This window comes from Eptesicus fuscus, chromosome 10, assembly GCF_027574615.1.
Source record: "Eptesicus fuscus isolate TK198812 chromosome 10, DD_ASM_mEF_20220401, whole genome shotgun sequence".
Taxonomy (NCBI): domain Eukaryota; kingdom Metazoa; phylum Chordata; class Mammalia; order Chiroptera; family Vespertilionidae; genus Eptesicus; species Eptesicus fuscus.
Genome location: NC_072482.1, coordinates 68,686,332 through 68,707,437, shown reverse-complemented (window position 1 = coordinate 68,707,437; position 21,106 = coordinate 68,686,332). Strand labels below are relative to the sequence as shown.

General features: G+C 37.8%; 1 protein-coding gene across 4 annotated transcripts in view; it reads right to left on the bottom strand.

Annotated features, from left to right (window-relative positions):
- The window catches only part of PLAGL1 (PLAG1 like zinc finger 1), a 52,073-nt gene extending 33,421 nt beyond the window's left edge, over positions 1-18,652 (bottom strand). For all 4 annotated transcript variants that reach the window (XM_054721935.1, XM_054721933.1, XM_054721932.1 and 1 more), the window contains exons 1-3: positions 18,315-18,652; positions 13,875-13,945; positions 4,726-4,767 (exon numbers count right to left, since the gene is read on the bottom strand). The gene's annotated coding sequence lies outside the window, so the exon portion shown is untranslated. The remainder of the gene's footprint in view (positions 1-4,725; positions 4,768-13,874; positions 13,946-18,314) is intronic.
- Positions 18,653-21,106: the final 2,454 nt, after the last annotated feature.

Here is a 21,106-nt window from a genome sequence, read left to right as displayed (position 1 = left end):
TTACACAGAATATGGTCTATCTTGATTAATGTTCTGAGTGCACTTGAAAAGAATATGTATTCTGCTTTTGTTGAGTGGAGTATTCTATAAACAACAATTAGATCCAGGTGGTTAATAGTGCTATTTAATTCTTCTATATCCTTATTTATTTTCTATCTATTTAATCTATCATCTACTGAGAGAAGGGTGTTGAAATCTGATTATAATTGTGGATTTGTCTACTTCTCCTTGTGTAAACTGAAACTCTATTATTAGATGCACAAACATTTAAGATTATGTCTTCTTGAGAAATTTACCATTTTATCATTATGAAAGAATTCTCTTTATTTTTGAAAATATACTTTGCTGTTATTTCTACTCTATGATATTAATATCGCCAGTTCTTAAAAATTAGTGTTAAAATATATGCTGTTTTCCATCCCTTAGCTTATAAACTATTTGTGTCTTTATATATGTGAAGTACATTTTTTTTCAGGCAACATATAGCTAATTCTTGTGTGTGTTTTTTCAAATCTACTCTGACATTCTTTGTCTTTTAACTAGAGTATTTAAACCATTTATACTTAATGTGATCCTTGATATTTGTTAGGTTGAACTGTAGCATCTTGTTATTTGTTTTGTATTTGTCCCATCTGTTCTATGTTCCCTTTTTCCTTTTTTCTGCCTTCTTTTGGACTGATTATTATTCTTTTTATCTCTTGGCTTATAACTCTTTGTTTTGATGTTTTAGCAACTGATTTAGTGTTTATAATCATATCCTTAACTTATTACAATGTACCTTCAAGGGATATTATACCTCTTCACATATAATATAAAAACTTTATGGTTTTATATTTCAAACTTTATGATTTTATATTTCAAATTTTCTCTTCCTGACCTTATGTGCAATTATTTTCATATATTTCATGTTATCAACCCTAACTCTATTGTTACTATTTTTGTTTAAACAATCATTTATCTTTTATGAAAGATTAAAAATTTTTAAATTTTATACATTTACCCAGGTGGCTATCATTTCTGATGTTCTTTATTTCCATCTGATATTATTTTCCTTCTTCCTAGGTTCTTCCTTTAACATTTCCTGTAGTGTGGGTCTAATCTACACTAATAAAAGAGAAAGATGCAAATTGACTGTACCTTCACGATGCCCACCAGCCAATCAGGAGTATGCAAATTAACCCAACAAAGATGGCAGGTTAATTTGCATACACAGGTGCCGAGCGGCCAGGGGCGGAGTGGGACGAGGGTGTTCCACTCCACCCCAGCAGCTCTGGGCCTCTGGGCAGCATAGGAAGGCGAAAAGGCAGCTCTGAGCCAGAGCAAAGGCAGAAAGGCGGCTCCAGCCGGAGCGAAGGCGGTGCCGGCAGCCAGGGGAAGGAACCATCCTTGTACCAATCTTCGTGCATCGGGCCTCTAGTGGTAACATATTCTTTCAGCTTAAGGAAGTCTTTATTTCATTATCTTTTTTGAAAGATATTTTTATTAGCTATAGATTTCTAGCTTGACAGTTTTTTCTTTCATTACTTTAAAGATGTTACTCCAGCCGAAACCAGTTTGGCTCAGTGGATAGAGCGTCGGTCTGCGGACTGAAGGGTCCCGGGTTCGATTCCGGTCAAGGGCATGTACATTGGTTGCGGGCACATCCCCGGTAGGGGGTGTGCAGGAGGCAGCTGGTCGATGTTTCTCTCTCATCGATGTTTCTAGCTCTCTATCCCTCTCCCTTCCTCTCTGTAAAAAATCAATAAAATATATTAAAAAAAAAAAAAAGATGTTACTCCACTGTCTTCTGGCTTTCACTGCTTTTGATGAAAAGTCTAACATCATTCTTTGTTCCTCTAAATTTATAGTATCTGTTCTCTGCTTTAAAATATTTCTCTTTATTACTGGTTTTAAACTATTTGATTATGGTGTACCTTGGTCTAATTTTCTTTTCTTTTTTTGTCGTTGTTGTTGTTCATGCTAGGTTTTCATTGAGCTTCTGAGATATGTGGGGTTATTGTTTTCATCAAATTTAACAGACTTTCAACCATTATTTTTTGTTTTTTCTTTTCCTTCCCTCCTTTGGAGACCCTAATTACACATATACAGAAATATTTGGCTGATAGAAGTTGTCCCACAGCTTACTGATGGGCTGTTTTCTTTATTCAGTATTTTTGTTTCATTTTGTATAATTTCTGTTGCTGTATCTTCAAGTTCACAAAATCTTTCTTCCTGCAATGCCTACTCTACTGTTATTCCTACCCAGTGTATTTTTCATCATGTTATGTTGTCTCTAGAAAATCAATTTGGGTCTTATAATAGCTTTTATGTCTATCCTTAAACTTTATGCTTTCCTCTACTATCTTGAATATAGTTATAACTATTTAAATATCTTTGTTTAGTGAATATGTTTTCCTTATTAAAATCTTAAGAATTTTAAATAGATTAAATCTATTTCTATTGATTATTTTTTCTCTTTACCATTGAATTTTTCAGTTTCTTTGTATATCTGTTAAATTTTGATTGAACACTAGGCACTGCTTATTTTACCTTATTAGGTGCTAGATATTTGGTATTTCTTTAAATATTCTTGAGCTTTGTTCTGGGATGGAATTAAGCTACTAGAAACCATTTGATTCTTTAAAACAGGAGGCCACAAACTATGGCCCACAGTTCAAATCTGGCCCACACTATTTCTGTAAATAAGGTTTTATTGGAATACAGCTCTCCCCACCATTTACATACTGTCTATGGCTGCTTTTACATTACAATGGCAGAGCTTAGTAGTTGCAACAGAGATCATATGACCTGAAAAGTCTAAAATATTTTCCATTTGGCCCTTTACAAAAAGGTTTTATGACCCTTCTTTAATGGCTTCCTTTTAAGATTTTTTAGGAAGGATCAGAGCAACCTTTACTCTGGGGCTACTTCTGCCTTGTAACAAGGCAAAACCCTTCTGAGCATTCCATTTAATACACTTGTAATACAAAGCTTGTCTATTCTCAATGGTGGGGGACACACACTTCCCAGCCCTATGTGAGCTACCTTTTCCCTTCCAGTGGTTCTTTTTTCAGCCTTGGGTAATTCCCTTACATGCCTGCACTAATTAGTATTCAGCTGACGATCTCCAGAGTTCTATTTGTGAAACTCTCTCTTCTCTGGACTCTATCCTGCAAATTCTAGTTGCCTTTGGCCTCCCTGAATTCCCAACTCTTTTTTTTTTTTTTAATATATTTTATTGATTTTTTACAGAGAGGAAGAGAGAGGGATAGAGAGTTAGAAACATCGATGAGAGAGAAACATCGATCAGCTGCCTCCTGCACACCCCCTACTGGGGGTGTGCCTGCAACCAATGTACATGCCCTTGACCGGAATCGAACCTGGGACCCTTCAGTCCCCAGGCCGACGCTCTATCCACTGAGCCAAACCGGTTTTGGCTGAATTCCCAACTCTTATCACCTCATTCAGGGTGACCACTGGTCTGTGTTTGGTTCCCCTTCTTATGCTGTGGCCTCATGCACACCATTGTTTCCCTTCTCTCAGGGTTCACTTCTTATGTTGCTTGTTGTTCAATGTCTGAAAACTTTTTTTTTTCATAATAGTTTATGGGGCTCTTTTTTTTTGGCTGCTCAGGCAGGAGCATAAATCCAGTTTCTGTTACTACATCATGGCTGGAAGTCATGGTGGAAGTCCCCTCACTATGAAATTCCACTTTCTTACATTTGCATTAGTGCTTTACATTTTCAAGTAAGTACTGACAAATCCACACTATCTCATTTCTTGTTGTCCACTTTGCTAAGATGTAGAGATTACATAAAAGCTCAAAAAAAATGCAAAAAGTGATTTGCTGAGTCCATTACAGAGCAGCCCATGTCTCCTAATTATTTTCTCTCCTATAAAAATATATAATTTTTCAACATTTACTACATATAAGGATATAAGTAATAAAAGATAGTCCTCTATAAAGCATATTGTAAAATTATTTATTACTAGTGTCTCAAGCTTATAGTACTGAGAAATATAGAATTATTTAAAAGATTAAGAGTTACTGAATGCTGCTAATGGCCAGGTATATCACCTCAGTTAAGCCTCATAAATATCACAGCTATTATTATTTCAATTTTACAAATGACAAACTGTGGCTAAGAAAGGCTCACTAACTTGTTCATAGTCATGTACTTACCTGTATCACAGCCAGAATTCAAGCCAGGCTGTGCATGGGTCTAAAACTTGTGCTCTCCACTATGCTATCTGCTCCCTAATTTATAACTTGTAAAAGGGGAGCTCCTAGAACTAAATTTTGAAAGAACACTCCAAGTCCTCAATAACAAAATGGCATTAGGAACCATTTACTAAAATTATCAAGACCGATTCACTTTTTTTCTACCAAAGAACTTCTAATCAAACAACAACAAAAAAGAAAATGAAGTATACAGAAATATATAGGTAAGATTTGAATTTCTTTTAAGTCACACATATAATCTAATGGAAATTCTAAATCAGGCATTCAAACTTCCTTATTGAGTTATCTGGGCAAGCCTACAACTGACAAAATTCTGCTGACCTTGAGCTCTAGCAGACTTTTCTTACATCTCAGTATTGAAAACATATTCTGCTTCCTTAAGACCCTATTGCTTATTTTCTGGTAACAAGTTTTGTTCCAGGTTCTCTAGAAAAGTACTCTCTTGTAATTAGAAAATGCAAATATCAGGGTAGAGCATAGAAAAAATTAAAATATCAACTTACAAAAGCCAATGATGACTATGTTATCAATCAGGCAGGAACAACCTACAAATAAAATAAATTTAAAAATAAAAATTAACTTAGTTTTATATAATAGTTTCACATTCATTTTTAAATTGAATTTCATTAAGATAATTGCAGATTCACATGGGGTTTTAAGAGAGATCTTGAGTATCCTTTACTCAGTTTCTCCCAATGGTAACATTTCACAAAACTGAGGTACAATATCACAATCAGTACATTTATATTAGTGCAACCCACTGGTCTTTTGAGATTACCCCAGTCTCATTAAATTTGTTTGTTTGTGTATGTGTGTGTGTGTGTGTATTTAGTTCTACAGAATTTCATCACTCCCAACACTTGTTTGTATATCTCTGATAACATACAATAATATAGTTTCCTCTATATTATCACCCTCTCCATTTATACTAGAGTTCCTTCTCCCCAACAGACCATGCTCTGGTATTTCCCAACCTTTAATTAACAAAACCTTTATTGACCTCCGCTTCTCCCACTAAATCCCCAGACTAACTTCTGGAAAGAATAGAAAATTTAGATAATCCTCATTTCCTCCCCTAGTCACTTTTCAACCCATTCCCTTGGCTCCCATCTCTACCACTCTATCAAAGGATCCTTATCAAGGTCCTCAAAGCAATTATCATCTTCATTTTAAAAATCATGATACTGAAGCTCAAGAGAGATTACTAGGTTGAGATGGTAAAGACAAACCTTCCCTTGATAAGCAAGACCCCAAGGACTACCCCAAAGTACTCTTTTCAGGATATTATACTTTCAGGGACTTCACTTCTGTCCTCCCTTATATCATCCTCTCTGCATTAAATCTCCGGTTTCTTGGAATATCTCATTGTTTTTCATCAGTTTTAACCGAGAAAAAGAATTTAGCTTGACTTATGAATATTTTATCTATACCACTTGCTATATATTATTTTATTTAATTGTCACAACAACCTGAGAATAGGAGGTTTTATCCCCTTTGTACAAATAAGAAAAGTTTGGCTGAGAAAGAATAAAACCTTTCCCTATAGCAGACAGTTAAGAAGTAGAACAATCAGCATTTGACCTGATCACCTGGATTGTGGGCTCAAGCTGCCAGCCCTTCATCATGGTTAGATCTCATAGTTTCTCAGTTGTTCCTATTACATGGTAACACGGTAAGGGCATCATTCAGAGAGAGGTGGCATGGTCCCAGTACCTCCATAAGGTCAGAACACCTGGCATTGATACAAACTTGCTATGAGCAAACACATAAGAAACTGATTTCTATATCACAATGGGACTTTATAATGAGAATTATAATTGCTAAGACATAACACTCAACTTTGGTGATCAGGACATTTTCCCTCCCTAGCTCTACCTAGGAAGTTAAATTAGTAAGGAGGGGGTATGGGACAGACTTGTATATGGAGGAAGTGGGCAGAAAGATTTGCCCCATTCCCAAATAGAGCAAATCTTCCAGTCTCCACTCCTATGTGGCAAAGATAAAATGCCCCCTTACAAATGGGGACCAGGAAGGGACAGTTCAGAAGGAAGTGTTTGCTATTCATCTGTCTGTGCTCTGAATACGGAGGTCAGATGCTGCCTCCTCTGCTGCAATTAGCTCTACATTAGCTGTTCCTGACAAAATAGCCAGGCAAGAGATGGAAAAGACTACTGCACCACCTCCACCCATTAAAACAATTACAGAAATAGGGATGCTGGCCTCTAAACAGCTGAGAGCTTCTAAGAGAGGATTCATGGAATAAACATATCGTCAATATATACAACCTCTGATCAATCCCCTCCAAAATATCCCAACCTTGTGAACCAACCAAGTCTCTTCCTCCTCTTTCTTCCTATTTTGAGGGGGTAGGGAAATTCAGCGAGGTAATTACAAAATATTTTGAGTTGTCAGCCTAACAAAAAAACTAAATGTTCCTTCTTGTTTTAGGTATACACAGAGATACCATCTACTCTAATTTTTAGAAATCTGAGTAATATGTTCATGCTTTAAAGTTAGAATATATTCCATCATCTACTTCTCCAACATTGTGAGGGAAAACTAGAATGAACACAAATAGGTAAATCACAACAACAACAACATAAACCGTAAAGTATATTGGAAAAATTTTAATTTACAATATCTAAAGATTATGTATGGATCTGATTGTGTTATATTAATATCCCCAGAAAGGTGTCAGAAAAATCAACACTTTTCCTATATAATATAGATTTTTAAAACCTCACAGTGAATGATTTCCTAAATTATGTCCTCTGAGAATATGAACGTCTTTCCCCAGCTGTTTAAAAGCAATTTTCTAGATTGCAATTTTAAGCATCTCTTTGAATGCGACAAGGTCTTACCCTTAAAATGTATGACACTGACTTCATGCTTCACAGAAGTGCAGACAGAATTAACATAATAGCTCTACTTCATACAAGCTCTCAAAATCTCCAGTGGGAGCTAAACTAAACTAGTTGCATTATAAATGTTAATAGTATGCTTAAAAAAATATGGCATAATGAGAGTAGCTACTAAAGTAGCTTGCATTCAGTCCCAATACTTCAGTCCCAAGACCCATTGTTATGGACTGAATTGGGTCTCTCAAAATTCATATGTCGAAGCCCTAACCTCCAGTGTGACTATTTGAAGATAAGTCCTTTAGGGAGGTAATTAAGGCTAAATGAGGTTAAGGGTAGAGCCCTAATCCAATAGGACTGGTGTCCTTATAAAAAGATAAAGAGACACCAGAGGCCACTCTCTCCAAGCATATGCACAGAGGAAAAGGCCACGTGAAAACACAGCAAGAAAGCAGTCATCTGTAAGCCAGGAAAAGAGGTCTCATCAGAAACTGAATTTGCTGGTATCTTGATCTTGGACTTAGAGCCTCCAGAATTGTGAGAAAATAAATTTATGTTGTTTAAACTGCCCAATCTGTGGTATTCTGTTAACAACAACCTAAGCATACTAATTTAGATTTGGTACTGTGAAGTGTGGTGCTACTTAACACATGTATGAAAATGTGGAAGTGGCTTTGGAACTGGGTAATTAATGCGTAGAGGCTGAAAGAGTTTTGAGGTGCTTACTAGAAAAAGTCTATATGGCCTTGGAGAGACTGCTGATAGAAATAGGAAAGTTAAAGGTGATTCTGGTGAGAATCACGCAGGTGGAAATGAAGAATACGCTACTGCAAACTGGAGGAAACGTGATCCTTATTATAAACTGGCAAAGAATTGGGCTGAATTGTGTTCTAGTATTTAGTGGAAGAAAGAACTTGGAAGTGATAAAATCAAATATTTAGTTGAAGATATTTCTAATAAAAGCATTGAAGCATGTGACCTGGCTTCTCCTTATGACTTCTAGTAAAATGTAAGAGGAGAGAGATAAATAGAAAAAATCTCTAAGTAAAAAACGAGAACTTGAAGATTTGGGAAAATTCTCAATCTACCCATCCTACAAAAAATGAGAAAGCATGTCCAGGAGAGGGTGTGGCTAGATAATCATTCCATAATGAGATTGGAATTAATTGGCTAAATCTGCAAAAGCCAGAAATAGAGTTGGGATTATACCAACAGAGACACTGCCGATTTGGACCAAAGGGAACCTAGATGGGATAAAGTAAAGGAAGGCTTTTTCACTACTGAGATTGAAGAGGACTAGAAGATAAGCTATTTGACTGCAAACCATGCTTTATTCTTTAAGAAAAGGAAATGAGGACGCCCTAGGCAATTCAGAGATCATCAGCATTCCACTCCCACTAAAGAGAAACTATGGTATATTGAAATAATGGGATGCTACTCAGAAAATATATATATATGTATACATGCTTCAATGTGGATAGGATTTCAACAAAGTATGCAGAATGAAAAAAAGTCAGACACAAAGCAATACATACTATTTGGTTATTCTTAAAGTTCAAAAATAGTTGAAACTGATCTACAGTGATGGAAATCAGAAGAGTGTTATCTCTAGGGGAGGTACTGGCTGGAGGATGCATGAGAGAATTTTTCTTTCTGGATGGATGTAATATTGTCCACCTTGATCTAGTGCTTACACAGATATATATAAATTCATCAAGCTGTATATTTAAGATTGCCTCACTTTATATGCCCCCCCCCCAAGTATTTTATAACTCCGTAGGAGAAAAAGTACTTCATAAAATACAAGCTAACTATTTTTACCTTATCAGTTGCCTTATTTTAAGGTTATTAGGCAAATGTAAAATTTTCTACTTGAACACAGGACAGAAACCAAACAAATTGCGCTTAAGTTTCTAACTGTTTCACTGGCCCTAAAATAAGCCAAAATTAGACCATTCAAACCTTACTCATTAGAATAAATAAAAACTTAGAAGGAAAACCCAAAGGAAGTAGGAGTACATCAGTTAGTCCACATCAAGTGGCTTGGTCACTGAAACAAAGACTCTAAGCAGCGTACTGACGATGTAAGTAACGCAATTTCAGTAGCGTGTTTTTACCATAAATACGTCTATTAAATAATTTTATTTAACTATTTATTTTTAGTACCACAGTAGTATGACATAGAAGAAAGAGCAAGAGCTTTTAAATCAGACGAACCAGTTCTGCCACTTGCTAACTATATGGTGTTGGGCAAATTTCTTAATCTCTTTGATACCGAGTTTCTTCACAATTTAAAACAGGGACAATAATACTTACTTTGCAAAACTGTAGAACAATTATAGTAGGTACTTAAAGAATGGTGGCTGTTTAGCAATAGCTCTCTGTATGCGAAGGATCATGGTAGGTAATGGGACCCTATCTCTAAGAACCTGACCAACTGGAAATGACATTTAGATATAAAGACTGGTGATGAGAGGTAAGAATGTAACAAGGGCTACAGATTACAAACCATAAAGTTCCTATCTAGTCAGTAGGGTTGTGGAGGAGTATCCTCTGAACAGAGCTTGGAAATATTTTGGAAAACCCCACTTAAGGCATAGGAAATGGCACGAGTAAAGGCAGAGCCTCAAACACAGTATAGTGACTTCAGATTCTGACGAGTAGTGAAGACCCACTGTGCCACTGGACTAACTCTGAGGAATAAGACTATGAGGCTAGTAAAGCAAGTGGGGACTAGACAGAGGAGGACCACTGTCAAAGACCTGTTTTCTCAAGTCCTGGCATGTCACTGAAGGGTTTTTTTTTTTTAAGAGAGCTGACCCCAGTGGTCATTAGCCATGCTAGACAGGGAAGGAAAACATATGGGGAGAAAAACCATAGGATGATAAGGGCCTAATCAAAGATGCTCAGAGGAGTGAAAGAAACAAGCAGAAAAGATAGAGTTCAATGTTACCCACATTTTAAGAATGAACAGACATTGAGTTTCCTTGAATGATTCGAGTAGGCCTGCCTTCAGCTTTTGAAATGATCCTGACATGGCCCATATGCTCAAGAGCAGAGAAGAATCCCAAACCAGCAAAACATATTGCCTGCCACATCAAAAGTACTGAATACATATTGTTGGCAAATGAATCTTTCAGAATATTCCAAATATTGAAACCTCTACAATAAAACATTGTTCAAGGTGAAACATGTAGAAAAGCTAAGATCATTTTTCCTTCCTATTGAGGGCCCATTTTTTCATAATATATGCCAAGTTTTGAATTTGCTCAATTCAATATTGAAAAAGATTCATTTGCAAGAGCTATCTTGATCTCTATCTCTACCCAAAGACTCAGATATAAATCGCTCTAGAAAGTTGGGAATGTTGCCACCTCAGTTGCTAAGCTCTTGTGTAATCTTTTTTTCAGGAATTTATCATTCATTACGTCTTGTGCTATGGCAAAAGAAGAGCCACTGTATGACATGAATAGTATATGAAAAAAATTAAACAAGTTAAATCCAGATCATAGAAATATGTGTAAGGTTTACCCAGGAGTACAAGATAATTTAATAGTTAATATATTAAAATAATTAAAATTAAAATAATCTGCCACATTAAGAAATACAGAAAGGAAAAAATAACTATATCCCTAGGACTATGCACAATTCTTAGCCCTTCCTATGTATGAGCTCATTTAATGATCTCAACAACCTTCTTGGTAGACACTTCATCTACATTTTATAGATGAGAAAACTGAAATATAGAGAAGTTAAGAAATTGCCCAAGGTTACACTCTGGAGGTAAGAAGAGGCACACTTAGGAACTGAACCCAGGCAATCTGGCTCCAGAGTCAGAATTCCAGTTAATAAATGTAGAAAGAATGAAGAAAATGGAAAATCACCATTAGAATACCACAATAATTGCTGCCGGCAAGATCAGCTGAATGCTAAAATTAGTGGACAGCCTTAAGGAGAAACAGGACCTTTGCAAACCCTCAAAATATTTCCTAATTACCATGGTAGTTTTAACATATATTCTCAAATCATTTGATACTTTTCCCTCTCCTCCCCATGAGTGTGGACTTGCTTCTAATAGAATAAAGTGAAAAAGTAATAATGTTACAATGGAGAAATCTAGTAGACACCATCCAAGCTATGTGATCAAGGTTAACATGTTGATGTGGATATCACGTTCCCCCAGATAGGATGCAAGAGAAGGATACAATATTTCTGTGATATTCTTCCTCCAAAGTCCACAACCTCAGTCTAATAGTAAGAAAACATCAGACAAACCCAAATTGAGGGACACTGTACAAAATACATGACCAGTACTCTTCAAAAGTGGCAAGGTCATGAAAAACAAGTAAAAACTAAAAAAACTGACAGATTGGAGTAGCCTAGGGAGACATGACAACTAAATGCAATTTGGTGTAAGGACTAGATCCTGGAACAGAAGAAGGACATTGGTGTAAGGATTAGATCCTGGAACAGAAGAAGGACATTGGTGGGAAAAGTGGGAAAACTTGAATAAAGTCTGTCATTTAGTTAATAGTATTGTGTCAGTGTTAATTTCTTAATTTTGGTAAATGTACCATGTTACGTAAGATGCTAACATAGAGGAAGGCTGGTGAAGGGTGTATAGGAACACTCTATACTATCTTTGCAACTCTTCCATAAATCCTAAAATTATTTAATAATACATTTTTTAATTTAATAACCATTAATGAAAACAAATCTCAATAAACCAGGAATAGAAGAAATTTTCTCAATCTTGTAAAAGGCATTTACCCCGCCCCCCAAAAATACAGTAAACATTATCTTTAATAGTGAAATACTGATTATCTTCCCTTAAGTTTAGAAAAAAGCAAGGATGTCCGTCTTAAACACTTCTGTTAAATATCCTTCCAGTGTTCCCAGCCAGTGCAATAAGACAAGAAAAAGAAAAAAGGAGTAGAGATTAGAAAGGCAAATTAAAACAATTTTTTTTTGCAGATGATGTGACTGTGCATTTATAAAATCCCCAACAATCTATAAACTACCAGAACTGAAAAGTGAATTTAGCAAGGTCACAAAATACAAGTTTGATATACAAAAATCAATTGTATTTCTAGATACCAGCAAGATGATTGAAAAATAAAATTAAGAAAAAGACATTTGCAATAGCATAAATCAAATGCCTAGAAATAGATTTAGTAATGCATTAAGTTCTCCGCACTAAAACCACCAAAATAATGCTAGAAATAATTGAAAAACTTATTCAATTGAGAGACATACCATGTTCTTGATTGGAAGATTCTCTAAGATGCCCATTCTCTAAAATTTGTTCTAGAGTCAGTGCAATCACAATCAAATGTCTGGTAGACTTTTAAAACAATAGACATTAACAAGCTCATTCTAAAATTTATATAGAAATGCAATAGCTAAAAGAGTCCTTAAGAAGAACAAAATTGGAGGCTTTACACCACGGTATGTCAGGACTTACTATAAACTACAGTAATAAAAGAAATGTGGTACCGAAGGAGAACTGATCAGTATTTCAAGTGGAACAGAACAGAGTACAAAAGAGAATCCAAAATATGATTATTCATTTTTAACCAAGACCCCACTGCAACCTGATGGGAAAAGAAAGGTCTTTTCAATAAATGTGTGGAACAGCTGGATGTCCATGTGGAAAATAAATCTGGACCCCCATCGCACACCATATACAAAATCAGCTGGAGGTACATCAAAAACCCAACTGTGAGGATTAAAATGATAAAGGTTCTAGAGGAAACCAGAGGCAAATCTCTTTAGGACCTTGAGGGAACTTAACAAAACACGTCTGACTGGTCAATAAAGATATAAAAAGATGTTTAACATTATTAATACTCATGGAAATGCAACCAACTTACCCAAAGACCACCAGTTCAGCTCCATATATTTAGGGCGGTGTCATGAACATCTGCAGTAATTTTATTTATTTTTTATTTATTTATTTATTTATTTATTTATTTATTTATAATGAACCAAAACTGAAAACAACTCATATATTCATCCACAAGAGAAAGGATAAATAAACTGTGTTATATCCATATAAACCAAACATTTTCCATAAAGAGTTCAATAGAAAATATTTTAGGCTTCGTGGGATATATAGTCTCTGTTATAACTGCTCAACTCTGATGAAAGGACATGGCTATGTCCAATAACATTTTAATAAAATATGTTTTGGGCTGCATGGGCTAACAGGCCATAGTTTGCCACCCCTTGTTATAAAGCAAAAACAAAAACAAAACTACTTATACTGGCAACAAGGATGAATCTAAAAAATATTCTGTGAACAAAAGAAAATAACACAAAAAGAATAAACTATATGATTCCATTTATAAGAGGTTCAAGAATACCTGAAAATAATCCACGGTGAGAGACGTCAGGAGAGTACTTGACTAGGGGAGAGGAATGATTCTGTTGATAGTAAGGAAGAGGAGGGAACTTTTGCAGGGATAAAAATGTTTTTTATCTTTATCAGGGTGGTGATCACACAGGCATAAATTTCAATAAGGCACACACTTTATTTTTGTTTTTATTGTATGTAAATTTGGAGAAAACAAAAATTAGACAAAGATCACAATACAGGTCTAAAATTACCTAGAATTCAACATGGTGAAAAAAATAGAAAAGCTACATTAAAATTAAAAGACATGGATGACAGAATAAGAAAGCCTAACAGAAGCTGAATCAGAGTTCTTGAAGGAATGAAAAGAAAGAATGGAGGGGAAACAATACTGAAAGAGATAAAGGATAAAACTTTTGAGAACTGACGAAACACTAACCTTAGACACAGGAAACACAATCAATCCAGGATAAATGAAATGGCCACACCTGGACACACTCTGTTGTAAAACTGTAGAACACAAGAGAAAAGAGATCTTAAAATCTGGCAAAAAAGAGACAGATTACCAACAAATAGTTATTTGAACAACTGTAACACTGAAGTTGAAGTCAATGAAATGACACCTCCAAAAGTCTGAGAAAGACACTGTGTACCTGAAATTATACACCAAGCAAAACCATTATTCAAGAATGAAAACAAAATAAAGACATTTCAGGTAAAGTTAGCCATCAACAGCCTCTGAATAAACAAGCTTCTAAAATATATACCTGAGGAAGAAAAAAAAATCCGAGATACAAGAAAGAATGGCAAAGAATCCATAAAAAGAAAAAAATAATGTAAAATTTATAGGAGAAAAAAAATCAAGATGGACGTAAAATTCTGGATGACAATAACACGTGAGCCAGGAAACTAACTAGAGTCTTAGCAAACTTGGTTTCTTGAATTATTTGGAATAAGAATAGAATTAATAAACTTTAGAGTAAGTTAAGTTTATTCATTAAAAAATTTAAAGGAAATGATTAAAAGAAAGAAATCAAACATATAATTTTCATACTAACTGAGAGGGAGGAAAATAGAATAAGAAAAAATCCAAAAGGTGGCAAAGGAAAAAACCTCACACACACAAAGAAGGCAGGATTAAAAACAAAAACAAAACAAAACAAACAAACAAAAAAAACCCTACACCATAAAACAGAATGCTAACTTTAATTCCAAGTATATCAGTAATTATATTAAACTTAATTGGGCTGAGAGCTCCCAGTAAAAGGACAAAGATTGGCAGTGTGGATTAAAAAAAAAATCAGGTTTTACCTTTTTAAAAGTCTAAGCTAATGTTAAGAGAAAGGTGTGACTCCAGTATTATAAAACAAAACAGATTTTAAGGTAAAAGGCATTTGAGAGAGGCAGCTATAGAATGACAAAAACTCCAATTCACAGAGAAGATAAAGCAATTCCGAACTTGCATATACTTTCAACTTTTATAAAGCAAAGGTGACAGAATTACAAGAAGAAATTGAGACAACACATTATTTTATTGTGATGTTTTTATTACACCTATCTCGGTAATTGATAGATCAAACAAACCAAAATACTAGTAAGGTTAAAAAGATTAGAGTGCCACAATTCTTATGCTTAATCTAAGACATATATATGGATATGTGTGTGTGTGTGTGTGTGTGTGTGTATGTGTACTAGTACCTTGCCCTAAGAATCTGTGAGTACATATTCTTCTCAATCATTCAAGAAGCAGTTGAAAAAGTAATCATGAGGCCATAAAACATCTCTCTAATTTCAAAGATTCAAAGAATCAGTAGCATAGAGCCCTCATTTCCTGACTACCATGCACGTTAGAAACCAGTAACAAAAGGATAACTCACAAAACCTTCCAGGTTTGGAAGTAAATAATACTTCTAAAGTCTCATAAAAAAAGAAAAATATAATGAAAAAAGTTTTAATTTTTAGAACTGAAAAATATACTAAATATAAAGCAATAGTGAATAAAAATCTGTAGAATTTGCAGTATAAAGAGCCCAGAAATGAGCCCAAGCATATCTGGAAATATGTTTATGACGGAGGTGGCACTGCAGACCACTGGTCCCGGGACTGCTCCACACCGGAAAAAGAAAACAGATTAATCTTAATCTCACAACATACAAACTATACATTGATACATACACATATACAATTATGAGTCAGGTAAATTAAAGATATAAATATATAAAAGATATAAACTTCAAAATTTTTTAGAAAAGAATTTCAAAATATATTACCTTAATAGTAGAGAAGACTATCTTAAGACACAAAAACACAAAGAAAAGATTGTCTGCAGTTTATTTAATCAACAAAGGGTATCTTAAACATGTTTTCTAATAGAAATTTCTGCAATGGTGGAAATGTTCTGTTAAACAATATAGTATAATGTAAAATGATATCATAAAATATAATAGCCACTAATCACACTTGGCTATTGAGCCCTTGAAATGTAGCCTAAGACTGAGGAACTGAAATTTTTGAAGTATGACAACCTGTTAGTATTTTAAAATCTCTGATGAAGGTCTGTTATGTTTTTATATGTTTTTCAGTCTTTGATTTTTCATAAAAAGACTTTATTTAAATTACTATATAAAATATAATTGCAGTTTTGTAAAAAAAAAAAAAAATACACAAAAATTGCATTTTAGAAAACACACCAAAATGTGAACATTTATTATCTATGAATGATTTTAATTTATTCTAAATATTTTTTTAAATATTATGTTATTTAGGATATAAAACACTTAAAATTTTATGAACACTGACGTATCTACCATAACATTTATGAAATAAAATATTTCTGATATTATTTAAATTTCCTAGATACCTCTCCCTGATCATGACTTTTTTTTTAAAGAGCAGCTGGAAAATATGAATAATAGACTAGAGTCCTGGCTTCAGGTTTCTTCATTCTGAGATACCCATATTTTAATATATAGGGGGGGGGATTTAATATACAGACATATGTATCATTTAACAAAGAGTTATAAAGCAAAAACACGCATGTAACCACTGCCCAGGTCAGGAGACAAAACACTGCCAGCATCCCCAAAGCCCTCCGTGTGTCCCTTCACATTCACAGCCCTCTCCTCCCCCAGGAGATAACCGCTAACTTGACTTTTATGGTATTCATTTCTTTACTGCTCTTAACGCCTATGCATGCATCCTTATCAACAGCTTTATTTCATCAGGCTCTGAATTTTACATAGATGACATCATACAGTATTCTTCAACAACTTGTTTTTTTTTGTTGTTTTTTTTGGCTCAACTTTGAGATGCATTTGTGTTAAAATACAAAACTACTTCGTTCACCGCTGTACTGAGGGCACATTTTATGACTCGAGTATAATCTACCTTTCTCCTATCAGATGGACATAAAGGTTGCTTCCAGCTTTTGGGGTATTAAAATAACACCACAGCAAACCTTCTTGTACACGTCTGCTTGTGTATATGTATGAAAATTTATCTAGGGCAGTGGCTTTCAAAATTTTTTGACCATGACTCATACATGCTAAAGAATGACGTTTTACATCATGACACACATCTGTGTGTATGCATAAAATGGAGAGGGGAAAAAAATTTTTTTTCATGAAGCAAATACCCAATGACCTGATACACTTTCCGATATTTTTCTATTCTCTGTCAATTCGTGTTGTACAAGTCCTGATCATTATTCACGTAACTGATTTCAGACCCACAAAAATGGGCTCCAAACTTTGAAAAACACCGCTCTAGAGGATAAATATCCCAGAGGACGTGGAACAGGGGCTTCGGCTGTTGTCAACATTTCCAGATCCTTAACTTTTGAACCAATATTCTTATCTAATTTTACCACTCTTTAATGTTAGAGCTAAAACCGTGAAACATAAGGCCGTTTTATCGTTTCCTTCGGTCGTTAAACAGTATTAATCACTTACCATGTGCTGAGGATCCACTGGGCTCCGTGCCAGACGGACGGGTGAACACTCGGGGCGTGGGGGTGGGGTGGGTGGGGAGGACATTCGGGACCAAGACCTCAGTGAGGCCCCAGAAAGCTCACAGGAGGGGCCTCGGATCCTGCCTGGGGAGGGAGGGGTTAGGGAAGGATTCCTGGAAGAAGGAGGACCCAAGTTGAGTGTTTCTATTTTTAATTTTTTATTGGTTTCCTAAAACATAAAAGTAACACATTTGTTGGGGGGTGTGTGTGTGTGTGTGTGAAAGTCAAAACTACAGGAGTATCTTTATTAAGAAGTAAAAATCCTCACCGGCGTCCCTCCAGTCTGATGCTGAAACTAAATAACAAAAATTACATTATCACTTATCCTAATCCAGAAACATTTTAGGAGCCCACATGTTAAAATAGTTTCAAGAGCCTATCGGATAGGTCCGTACTCCGAAAGCATAAAACAAACCACACTTTCCATAATGCATTTACAAACCTGCAAACATCCTCGTGTTGAGTCGCGTTATGACTTTTAACGGACTTTTTAAGGATCTTTCTGGCCTTCTGGCAAGTTTTGGAGTGCCAGGTTTCAAAAACCGAGTCTACCGACTGCCTGCCCCGTACCCGCGAGTGCTGCGGAAAGGGGCGAGGAAAGGACCTGGCGAGAGCGAGCTGGGTCCTAGCGGACGGGGCTCGCCCGCTGGCCATTTGGCGGAGTTTCACGCCTGGACCCTCGGAGCCGCGGAGCGCGGACCTCCCGTCCCGGCAGCGGCAGCGGCGGCGGCGGCACACCCTCCCAGCGCGGCACGGAGCCCGGTCCTCGCGCAGCTCCGCGGCAACACCGCCGCCCGCCCCGCCGCCGCCCCGGGCCCCACGGCCACGGAGCCTGGCCACGGAGCCTGGCCACGGGCACCGGCCACCTACCCTTCGGGGTCGAGAGTCCGCGGAACTCAGGCGAGGCAGCTCAGGCGTGTCGCCACTGCGGCCATGACGGCAAACCCGGGGAAGTGCCGCGCCGATGCCCGCTGAGCCGAGCCGAGCCGAGAGGAGGAGAGCCGCCCCGAGCCGAGGAGAGCCGCCCCGTCCGTGTGGCCGTCCGTCCGTCCAGCAGGAGAGTGAGGCCAGAATCCGCCCGGCCGCGCCTAAATCAAGGCTCGGGGCGGCGCCGACGGGTTGAGTGACAAGTGGCAGATGCCGTGGGCTTTGCCGCTTGGCAGCCGCGAGGATGGCTGCCGCGGGGCGGCCGTGCAGGCGGAGCCCGGGCCGGAACGGCGCGTCTGCGGGGAGGGCGCTGGGCCCCCCCCCCGCCCCCCCCCGGCGGGGGCGTCACGTGGCAGGAGGAGGCCCCGCTGGGGGAGCCAGGGGTCGGCGGCCTGGGCGGGGGAACAGGACGGGCGCCCAGACGCGCCTGGCCGATGGAGTCATGCGTGTGCGCAAAGCCAAGGTCGTCCAGGTGCCGCGCTGGCGCAGGTAAACCCGGGCCGGCCCCGAAGCCCCCGCGGCAACGACGGGGGTGCGCGCAGGGCCCCGCCGGGATGGTCCGCCCGGGATGGTCCGCCCGGGGCCGATCCTTAACCGAGAACCGCGGCAGAGGGTAGCCGAGCGGCGCGGCAGGCCTCACACTTACTCGTGTGCGAGCGGCGGGGAGTAATGGCAGCTTCGCTGTGACCGCTAACGGGGAGCGAGGCCCTGTCCAAAGCACTGCACGGGCGCAGGGGTACCCCTCGCGGTAACCCCGTGAGAAAGGCTGTCGTCCCCGTCTCACGGAGGAAGAGACGGAGGCACGGAAAGATTAGGTGGAAATAATGTCATGGTTTGGGGGATCCCACTATGTATGCTGTGAGCAACGGAAAAGGGTTCCATGTGTTTGGATTTAAGAAAAGGAAACCGAAGCAAACCTCCGGCGGTTATTTTCTGCCTTACCAGATAGACATTCCTAAGAGCCCTATAGAAACACGAAGTAGAGAGATTTAGAAAGATAAGGAATGCACGGCATTTTTTTCAGAGCCTCGGAGGCTCTGAAATACGAGGCTCCCAGCACGTTCCACCCACCTTCCCCGCAGCCTCCCAGTTTCCACGGCCCGTGTTACTTTTGGCTCAGGGCACTGGAACACGGACCAGTTCCCTACCCCGCCTCGTGCCCTCAGACGGTCCGTCTCAATCCCATGTTTACATGAATGCCAGGTTCGTCCTACCCTATCCACTCCTAAATTCTTTATTTTTCTTTATTTTTGGTGGACTGCTCTCCTTTTCAAGTAGTTTCCTTAAGAAGGGCGATAGAGTACCTTAACATATGAACTCTCTCTGTATGTGGGTGTTTGTTTTTTTTTAAAAAAAAATCTCTATATATAAATAAAAACTGAGCAGGGTAAATATTTTGGATTGACACCTTCCTTCAAAACATAACAGTTCACTGATTTTTGACATAGGTTTCTGTGGAGAATCAGAATCCTATGTGATTTTTTCCTTACCAAGTGATTGGATCTTTCTCGTTGGATGCCTTGAATTCTTTACCGTTAAAGTACACTTTATATCCTTATCCAGGCTATGGCTCAGCATCAATTATTCTATATCCCCCCGTATATAGTATTATCTTTCAACTTACGGGTCCCATTCATATCGTATATCTGAGTAAGTTTCTTTCATTTGTTGGGTTTTCTGCCTTAGAGTCAACCATTTATCCTTATACTTGATCTTTTTCTTCAACATACATCTGATTTGCACTAACTCTGATTCTCTCAAAATATTCTGTTCATTGGTTTTTGTGGTTTATTGGATTTTAAAGTCACATTGTTTAGGATTTCAATTTTCTTAGCTCTGCAATTTCCTTTTTCATCTTACATTGTTGTTGAGCTATTTAGAGGACTCCATTCTTAATTCTTTTTTTTTTTTTTTCTGTAGAGTAAAACACATACAAGGAAGATAAATTTCTGTTCCTTGGTTGTTTTCTTCCAGATTTGGTTCTTCATTTGTTTTCTGCATGCCACTTTCCTTGCTTTCACCCCCATCTCCCAAGCTATAGCGTGTTTGCATAACAGCCAAATCGTAATTTGTAACTTGCTTATCCTTGAAAGTTAACAACAGACCTTGTATTTGAGCTAATATATAGGACACGTGAACTCCTGAGACGTGACTGTCTTCCCTATCCTGAGATTCACTTTTGGGGCTGAATGTTGTTTCTGCTTTTTCTGTGACTGGAGGGTTTTCAAATGAGGGCAGAGGCGATGGGGGAACTCAGATTGACACTGAGTATAGAGCTGACTGGGGGAAATCAGGCATCACTTCTGAGAGTCCTTGATATCCTCACCAGCCCACCTTCAAGGCAGCCCAGGGATTATCCCGAGCCTAAGAGCTTCAGCTCACTGGCCCAGTTCGGCCCAGTACCCTAGAAGGTGGCAAACTGTCCTGCAAGATCCAGTGGTATGTAAAGCTGCTTTGGTGTTTCACAGAGACTTCACTCCTAATTGGGGGACATTTGAGAAAATTCTCAGGATTTGGTCTGATCATTTTTTCCCTCAGAATGTCTTGCAGCAGGAATTGGGGGGAAAAGAGAAGGGGGAGGTGGGATTTGTAGACACACCGTATATCAACAGAATCTTTTTTAAAAAATTGAATAGGGGGGAGAAGAAGGGTTCTAGAACATAAGTTGCAAACTCGAATCTCTATGAATGTAAAACAATGAGGAATGAAATGACGGTAAACTGAAAAGAACATTC